The following is a 10711-nucleotide window of genomic DNA, read 5'->3' on the forward strand; positions in this document are numbered from 1 at the left end:
GTGGCATGAGTCAGCCGATCCCAATTCCTGCACCTCTCGCGACACGACGCACGCCCTCCCCCTCGTTTCATTTCGCCTCCCATATAACGGGTGTACGGATTCCCAGGAGGTTTTCCGCCCCTTTTCAAGCCTCATTGCTATGCACCGCTCGAAACTCCGCTAACGACCTTACACCCCGTCCCGCCGTCCCTTTCCCGGCGATCCCTTCTTTGGAGGCCACTGCGTTCTCGTATCCGAATCGCTCGGCCCGAAACTCCTCGCGCGTGTCCTGAGCCCTTTGATCGCGCGGGAATTCGCGTCGTAACAAGTTTCTTGACACGCGCGTACGATAGGATTCTATTTATCGGAGCAGATAATACCAAGGGAAAGTTCTCCTGAAGAAAGTTCGAGGATCGGTAAAATACTTGAGGAGTTGAAAGTAACACGAGAGAAAGATAGAGAGAATTGATATTCTGCAAAACTAGTTCTCCTCATTTTCAACTTTTTCCTTAGGTCAAATTCTAATCGAATGATTCACAAAATGAACAAAGCTTTAATTTTTAAAAAATGTATTCTTTCTAAAAAAACCGAAAATAAATGCGATTACGTATTAATTTCCAACTCTTATGAATGCTTTAATTTTCATATTTTTTGCGAGGCTCAATTAAGGATTCTATATTCTTAACACAAATCCTAATTAAAGTTTTATAAATTACTCAAAGGAACACGTGCGACAAAATGGTTGGCCCAAGGGCTAATGAGTCTATAAACACGCGAATATAGTAAAAAGGGAGTAAAGTCCATTACAGGACGACAGCGAGTCTCTTTCTTCCTCTCCCTACTTTTCTCTCGCTCATGCTAGTTCGCCGGAAACACTCAAGCTGAAGGACGAGGGTGTTCGAATCGCAAAGTTGGTCTTGTTAGGCCTGCAAAAGGGGATTCCGCTCAACCAACCGTACTAGCCTTAAGGGCCCTTACTCCACCAGAGGCACGCTTCGTTTCTCGATTGATTCTTTATTTTACAATCGCCGTGGCTCCGCAAAGGGCAACGAATACACGTAGGGCCGGCGGTGGAGACAGCGCCGTTCGTGACCCTTCCGTCTGCCAATTTCCGGTTGCCCTACGTCATCGTTTTCCACATCGTCTATTCGTTTTTGACTCTCGGGTACTACGCAATAATAGCCAACACAGCTTGTAACATATTTAATTCCTAAATAAAGAGAGTCATCAGCCTCTTACAACGCTTTTTGTTTTCTTCTATAAATGCCAATTAATTCTAAAGAAAAATAAAAAATACAAAAAAATAAACATATGTTCAAACCTGCAACAATTAAAAAATAAAACCATCTGCACATATACGTATATATGTTTTTTTGTGATAAACTGTATCATTAAATAATTTTAGAAAATATGTGTATGCTATGTGTATGCGATAGATAATAATAGTAATATTCTCAACATATACACCGCTTCTATTAAAAATCTAATCCATGTTTTTCGTCGCATTTTAAATGATTCGTTAAATCCGACCTTCTTTCTCGTAGTAATCGCCTATTTCCGTCATTTGTTCGATTTGCAGAAGGAGGAAGCTCTACCGAGTCTTCCGGTTCCGGATCTCGAAACGACCTTGCAGAAATACTTGGCGCAGGTCGAAGTCATCACGCCGAATCACCTGGAAAGGACTCGGAGCTTGGTAAAAGCCTTCCTCTCGGGTCCCGGGCCGAAACTCCAACAACGTCTCCTGGAACGTAGGCAGAAGACGACCAACTGGGTAAGTAATCATGCTTTTTTATACAAATAACAATCAAATTGTGACTCACCTTTTAGCAAAAGATATTATAATAATATTATAAAGTAAGAGCGAAAATCGAACTCTCTATATCTTGTTTAAAATTCGGTTGATAAAAGAATCGATATTTCGCTTTAAGAGACATTACATTCCATTTCACGTCTATGCAAATCTGTCTATGTAAATCTTGAGTTTTACGAGCTCTCTTTCTAAATCATCAATGCGCCGAGATCGGCTTCTCTATTCCGTAACATCGTCGAGAAGACATCGGAAAGCCGAGTCAGACAACGTAATCCCTAATACGGTCGTCGCTTTAAAACGAGGGTCTATCCGGCGAAGAGGAAGAAGAAAAAGCCACGGTGTGTCACAGTCATGGGGATCGACCGGGAGAGAGAGATCCTCTCCGCGGCACCTCTAAGTGGCACAACACCATTTTCGTTTCAGACTGCGATGTCTCGGGAGAATTTACCTCTGCTACACAGGGTGTTCGCTTATCATTCTATCGATCGTGATATCGGGGAAGAATAGAATCAGTTCTCATATACGTATGCAGATTAAAATAATAACGTGCATGTTTGGCATCTAAACAAGATTTTTAGAACAATGTTTTAAAATTTTGCGCATAAAATTTGCGTGTTCAATTACGATACACTATTCTTTTTGTAATAATATCTAGATTAAATAAGATTGAAATTAAAGAGAGAAAAATTGAAATTGAAGAGACTTGAAATTAAAGAGATAAAAATTCTTAAAAAATTTGTTTATGTTTATTCAAAATACTCGCCATTTCTTATTAATTCGAAAATTGATAAATACTTTGACAGAACTCTACTTGAATAAATGATTAAATTTAGAAACCGAGAAACATCGAAAAACAAAAAGTCATATCTCATCAAAGATACATATTAAGGAAATCCTTCGCACGTACAAATTTCTTGAGTTTTATTAAAATTTCAAAATTTTATTAAAAATTCGAAGTGTTAATAAAATACCATTCATGTTTTATACGGAAATAATATACAAAAAGGTACGCGAAATAAGACTTACATTTCTAATTCCGTCGAATAGAAAAAATTCAAAGTGTAATTTTTACATCTCATTTAAATTCTCTCTTCATAGGGAGAGATATTTTATACAGTTTAACAGAAAATATGCACGAATAAGTAAACACCCTGTATATCCTGGACGGCGAGAAGCGCGCTCCTGAGACGGAGTCGAGTATCCGCGCACGTTTCCCCGTGACTTTTGCCATCCCCTCATCCAGTGCGGGCGCTCCCGTGGGATTCCCGGTTCGATGCATGCGCCGGCTATAAGCCGCGTCTCGCACCCCCTCGCCGAGGCCGTGCTCCCCCCCGTGGCACATAAATAAATAAATAAATGGATTTACGAGGGCCCCGGCGCCTCCCTCCGCCCCTCGCAACCGGTGAAAAGGGACGGACATGAGGGGGGTCGCGGACTATACCGGAACAATGCAAATATTGCCGAAGGAATAAGGAGGACAAGAAGGGTGACACGGAGTCACATTGTACGTAAGATTGCTGAGCAGAGAGACGACTGTGTCGGCTTAAATATGAGAATAACGTTACTTCATTCCAGGTCCATATGGATCGTTCTCTCGGGAAAGGTTTATTATCAAAAGTACGGTTGCGTCAATATGTCATATATACATTTTTGCGAGAAGTTTGGCAAAAAGTTTTATTTCCAGCATAAAATATCTTCACATAAATGAGAAGATGCATTTACGTTGTCGAGAAATGATGATAAATATTTGCGAATAATATTATGCTTTACTTGATTCCGGATAGCAGGTGTCAGAAGTGTGTCATTTCCGCAGAGAAGTTTATTTGCAGTATAAAATATCTCCACCGAGAGACAGTGACGTGAAGTCACTCCATATAAAATTTTCTAGACGATTAAATAAAGTGTGACAATTATGTATAATAGAGCTCTAAGTACGATTAAATTTTATTTAAACAATTAGATCAAAAATATTTTTACTTCTCTCTACAAATATTTTTATCAGTATATTTTAACTCTGAAAAAACCTTTTATATCATGTATGTACTTAATATGAAATATATAATTAATTAGATACATCCCGAAATTTTTTTGCGAAATTATATTCATTAGAGAATATATTTTTCCATAGATCTATGTGGTATGTGTCACAATTCATACACATTTATTTTATGCCCGAATTTATGATATGTCCAAAACTATTTTCATTAAGTTGTAAATTAATTTAGCGGAATCCACCGCAATATCATTCCAGGAATAAATTTCTTTCGCGAGAATAGAATCTATTTGCGCAATAATTCTTCCTTCAGTGTGACTTCTTACACAGCGATCTCTTTATTTCTTACCACTCTGGGAGAAGTCTGTTCTTCTTTCTACATTTTCTCTCTATTATGTAATTTTTCTAATTTAGCCGAACGGTCCATTCAGCGAGAAACGGTCGAAGCGTTTGCTCGCACAATCGTCGGCTCCGGGTTTTTCGATTTGCCGGCATACATCCGGAAATACATTCTCGTTTCTCGTTTCTTTAAGTCGCCGACGAGGTTCTCCCTCACCATCCGGACCAAAGTGTCGCGAAAAGCCAGACCGAAAGCAATTTTCTCGCCAGCGGCGGCTGTCGCAGGAATTGCCGTCGCTCCTTCTTGCTTTCCCTTTCACGATATCTCTTCATTCATCTGATCGATGGGAATATTCGACCATTATCCAGTTACGCATTTTAGGATGATGTCTCGCAAAAGCGAACGTCGGTCAATTTAAGCGACACGACTAGACTAATTTTTAGAAATATGTGTACCATATAAATAGATTATACAATTTTATAATAATAATTTACATCAGAAGGAAAAATTTCATTTCTAGTATTGCATGCCAGCATTGATTAATTCATCCGTGTGTGAATCTTCGCGCTCGATCCCCTTTAAACTTGACATTTTTTCCGCGTTTGTTCTCCGATAGTCGTCGGCTTCGGGGTGAGAAGGTATAAAAGCGCGTAGCGCGGGGTTGACGCCGAACCCAAAACCATGGGTTTCGGAGAGTCGCGATGGCGACGGTAAGCTAATATTACGGTGCCCCGCGGCGAACTGGAAAATCTCATTGGGGCCTCCATTATTCATCCGCAAGCCCGGGCCTGCCGCGACCCCGTCCGTTCATTCGTCCGTCTGTCCATTCGTTGCTTCATAGTTTCCGCGGTGGTAAATTCAATTCGAATTACAAACGCCCGGAATTAATCCCCGTCGCACTCGTCCCTTCTCGCGCTCTCGTCGCAACGTAACTCGTCGACGATGCGATTATGAAACGCTCGTGACTTCGCCGGTATGAGTCGCTCGCGAATTCGCAGACGTTTCCCGGAAATTAATTTCGCATCTTCTCTCTACTTCCGTAGAGAGAAATTTCATTGTACAGAGCGCGAAATAACAGTTTTTTATCTTTCGAATAACAAGCATAACAAATATTTACATTAATAAACATTTTTCGAGAAAATAAATTACGATTTAAGTCATAAATGTTTACAAGCTTGTAACTTTGTATGTAATTGTAATCAAAGAATATGCATAATGTCTCGATATTATATTTAATTTTTCTTGAAAATTAATTCGATATAAACTTCCTCTATTTACAATAAATAATACAAAAATCATAGATATTTTCATTGCAAAAAATTGAGTTCAAATTGATCCAAAAAATCTACGATTAAAAAATAATGCAAAATTGAATACCCTGGCAAATTAAGTCCAAACCCGTGAAAAAGAAATTTAAAAATTAGAAGGATATCGTTAAGAAAAATTTTAATTATTATTATTTGAATGGCAATTATATATTATTACATATATATGATATCTTAATGATATCCATAAAATAAATAATATTGATCCAACACATTCGTACATTTAAATGAGCATGAAAGTAGCGCAATGTCCCACTATAAAGCAGTTAAAGTAGATGTATCCTCTTTGGACACACAAGAAGACGAGATAAAGAGATAGGATGGAAGAGCAGGTGGATGCCACCCAGAAATATCACGAGCACGTGCAAATGGCCGCGTGTCGGGACTCAAGAGGGATCTTCTTCTGCGGGGAGACACGACAAAGTCTCATCCCCGCGTGAACCTGGGAAAGGAGTGAAGTACGGAAAGGAAAAAGCAATAAACTTTTATGACCGTAAGCTCTCACTTGCGTAAGTGACGGTGCCTCTCTGCCAGGCAGGCACATCCGAAACTTGGGAAACATAATTTCACTCCTTGCCTCGTAAAATTGTTGGCTTAGGAGGAACTACATATATATATTGGCGAATGAAGAAATAAATTGGATACTTTAAAGTATATGTGGAGTAAACATCGAAGATTAAAAATTAGAAAAAATTAGTAAATGTATTAAATCTCTTTTTCAAATTTATTTACTACCATAAGAGAATAGATATTATGCTTTGTCCTGAGGGAAAAAAATATCGCGCTGAGGACTCCTTAAAATATTTGCAAATAAATGCACGTTAAAAGATCGTAAATTAACATGTTAATTTATTTTAAAATATAATATAATGCAGAATTATGCAAATATAAAATAGTACGAAATAAAAAATAGTACGAAACAAAAGCTTCTTTCTTAATAGCTCGTGAGGAAGAAAACTGTCTAATCCGACAAAGTTCGCCAGTATTTATTACATTTATTCTCCGCGAATAAAGAAGCAAAACTGCCGTCAAACTGAACAGCCGAGGAAAAAGAAAACTTTTCTCAGAGACACACGAGAAGAGGAAAACGGCTGATCCCACGAAGCCGAGCGTTTACTCGAACGAGCGGATCGAAAGCTAAACCGAGCCGGTGCTTTTTCGAGAGAGGGGTGTTCCCCGCCCCAAAGTACGTAACTTTTCTTATGAATCCCTGCGGACAGGAGAGAAAACGCGGGGTTGAATGAGGGTGGCCGTTTTACTTCGCGATCCACCTCGTGCCTGAGAAGAGAAGGGACTCGTCTCGCGTAAAAAGAAAATATTTCTCCCGTCGACACGCACTGGAGGCGATACAAAGGATCCTAGTTGCGCTTCTTTCCTTCCTTCCTTCCTTTCACTTCCTTTTTGTTCTATTTTGAGACGCGTCAAGGATCGTCCGACGTAGTTCGGACGATAAAGCTAAAACCTCGACGGAATCGATATGCCACAAGGATATATATTTCTTTTTCGTATCTTGTCTACCTTTACGTCAGCCATTTTTTCTCTTATGAAAGTGTTATATCCTCTGTCATTACTTTTAATTTTATATTAAACAAATTGTGTTAGAACTTATGTAGTACATTTAATTGTTATGCATGATGCTCTGCATTTTATTAATTAATCATGAAATAATAGTTGATGAAATATAGAATCAATAAAAATTATAAGTATCTATTTAATCGTTTAATCTGTAAAAATATTGACTATTAATTTAACATTACAAAATCATAATTATCCTACTAATCATAAGGGATATATTGCGGGATCATAACTATCCCATTAGCATCACTATTGACCTTAAGCCAAAGCATCTTATTTGCGCGTGAGTTGATTTAAAGATGTTAATATAAAAACGCGTAAGACAACAAAATTATTGCTTACGATCATGTTATCGGAAGGCGCGAAAGAATTAAAGACGTTTTCACGCTTTCCAGTCGTGCAAATATCGAGGATGTTCGAGATTGAGTGTGATTATTTGCACGCAATCCTGTGTTGTAAATCGCGCGTAAATATATATAAGGTGTTCCAATAGTATAATACTTTTTCTCACAATTACATATATATATATATATATATATATTAAATTAAATTAAAAAATTGTTAGCACATCAGGCCATAAAATTTACATTTAAAAGCTTAAGTAGATGACGAAAAATTTCATTTTACATTTAATTTTGATGACGATATTCTAGAACATTTTTACAGACCACTTCTTCGCAAATTCTCCGACAATTCTCCGTTAAATAGTTTGTAATTAAACAGGGACACAATTTCTGATACATCCTGTGTAGATACATGAAAATATAAGGTACTGCAAGTACATAAATTGTCGCCAACCAGAGATATTTATGGAAAGGGTAAACATGTGTACGTGTCACACTTTAAAATGTTACCTGTGGCAAGACTGCGTTTCTCTTGCAGTTCTCATGCCGACGTCAAATCCACATAAATTCATTTTGCTTAAATTAGAAAGCTAATTATAATTATTAAGGAATTCTTTAATTATCACGGAAATGCCAATTGATAATAAATGCGAATTATTATTTAATTAAAAAAGATTGCCCCATGGTGGGAAAAAATGCTCTGAATTTATGATGAAGAAAATCCCTAAAGAGAAACAGAATGAGAATACAGACTATGAAATATCTTACAGATATACGTTCATGAAAAAATGTTGAAATAGGGACAATTTCGCGTATAGATAAAAAATAAATAAATAAAAATAAATAAATAGATAAAATGAATAAATAAAAAGATTAAATTATATTTAAATTATAATCCATGTGAATAATATATTTAAACCTGCGCTGCTCTAAAAGAAATACTAAACATGGACGATCCATGTTTGCAAAAAATTCCTCGGTGCAGCGGCATCTCTTTTTATACTGGGACTTCGCCTAATCTTGGCAATTTAAATGTTTGTCCCCGACGCGCACGCAGGTCCACAATGGGATCGCGTATCGCCTGGCTTAGGGACGCGCTAGTAATCCCTTGTTGAAACAGTGCTAAGCCCTTACGGATTGTCTGCGGGATCGCTACGGCGATACGACGGCAAACGACGGCCTATATCCGAAGGGCGGTAACCCCTATCCGATGTTTTCGCTCTCGCGGTTTGTCCTATTCGTTTCGCCTTTCGCTATCGCCGCTTGTCGTGTCACCTGTGCTTTATAAGTGTGCTCATCTTGCATTTTATTCAAGAAATTTCAGACTTTAAGCTCTATAAAATTCTCATTAAAAACATGTGATCGCGAAAAGAAACACAGATACTATGCGGTAAAATTTTTATAAATAGTTTCCAATTCGTTCTATCGCTTTCTTCATCAATACTCGGAGAATAAAGGAATGGAAACGAGCCCAAGAGACACGAACGAGCGGCAGGAACAAAACGAGTCGTTCACGAAATTGGCCGATATATCCGATACGCGGTGGGTAAATCGTCCCTACGCGAATAAGGGGTGCACGAAGCCAATCTCGCTCGGGAGATTCACGGCGCGCGAAGGACAATAATGCGAGGCAGAGGTGAACGACTGAAAAAATTCACAATTCAAAAAGAAACACACTCACGGGACAAGGAAGATGATCTCTCGTGCATTTAAAGTGTACATCATATGCATAAAAATTAATCTGATCAAGAAGAATCTATATCATTCAAAATACAAGAGCATTTGGTAAATTTGCAAAATTCCGATAGTTGTATATAAGAAAATAAATATAGAAAAATAAAACGTGCGTTTCGCGCATAATCTTCCTCATTTTCGAGATAGAACAGATCGCAGAAAATATTATAAATAAGATTAGTTCAAATTGTACATGTAAAACCTTTTGGAGAATACTTCAATGACGTCACTGCCATTTTCGGTAAAGCTGATTAAGTCGAGATAATCGTCTTTTATTCAAAAGAGCATCCGTCAACTTGCAAAAGAGAGAGAAATTGAATCCGCTCGATGTGATGCCGAGTCTTATATTCCAGAAGCACTTAAGAACGCAAATATTTATGGTGTCTTCCAGTCTCGAACGAAAAACAAAACCTTCCCCTTTCGTAGAACATGAGAAAAAAGAAAATCTGTCTTTCTCTCTCTCTCTCTCTATTTCTATCTCTATCTCTCGAGTAGATATACCCCGCGGGATTAACCTTTAATTCTATCCCGTCTCGACAGCCCCTTCTTCGTCCTTGAAGAAGGGTCCTCAGCATCAAATGTTCTCTGAGCCTCGACATGGATCAGAAACAAAACCGAAATGAAATTTTCGAAATGGTTTGATGACCAGTTTGGCTCTTTGTCTCTCCGAAGAAATATCGAGATCAAGAATAAAAACAGAGAGAATATAAATTTGGAATAATATTACATTTATCTACATTAAAAAAAGCTATTCTGAAATAGCTCAGCGAATAGGTATTAAGCATACGAAAATAATTAAGCTATTTATAAACATCATAAAAGCTGTTATAAAGGCTAAAAATGCGATCTTTAGGAAAGTATACGATTTATTACATGATTTATATCGCACTATCGTCCAATGCGCTTGAATTTTAGAAAAACTATAATCTAAATCTCTCTCTTAAAATTTATCACGCGACGCGATTCGAGGGACAAATTCGTGCAAACGTGCAACCGACGAGGAAATCGTCTCCAGGTTCGGGTGTGTACATGCAAGAAAAGACGATGTCGGCAGAGCAGGTCAGGTGGATCGATGCAGGTTGCCTTACGGCAGCCCGCACACCTTCACAATTACACTACACACACACGAGCGATCCTTAACTAGAGAAAGAGAGAAAGAGGGAGAGGATCACTTACATTATACATAAGAAAAAAATTCTTATTTGGTTTGTTCGCACGTAGCAATTCTTCCGCAATATATTGCAAGCGGTCTATTTTCGAAATCTTCATTGTGTCGACGATAATTAAATCCCATAAACCTTCAGGAAAATCCAGATTTCCATAACACATCATTAGAATTTAAACAAATATCGTTATTATCTCATAGATAATGGATAATGAAAGCTTATGCACGTTGAACATAAAACGGGATTATGCTAATTGTAAGTTGTAAAGTTGTTTCTCGGTGAATACATTTATCCAAGTCGCAGAGAGATGCGAGAGATTTATTTCTATAGAAAAGAAAGAATCTAGGATTGTAATAATTTTATATAAAAATTAAAGGTAAAACTTTTGATACAGTGTAATTACTATTTATTTCCAAATTTAATTTAGATGTGATTATATCTTCCT

The sequence above is a fragment of the Camponotus floridanus genome, unplaced genomic scaffold (genome assembly GCF_003227725.1).
Source record: "Camponotus floridanus strain SB8 unplaced genomic scaffold, Cflo_v7.5 scaffold3, whole genome shotgun sequence".
Lineage (NCBI taxonomy): Eukaryota > Metazoa > Arthropoda > Insecta > Hymenoptera > Formicidae > Camponotus > Camponotus floridanus.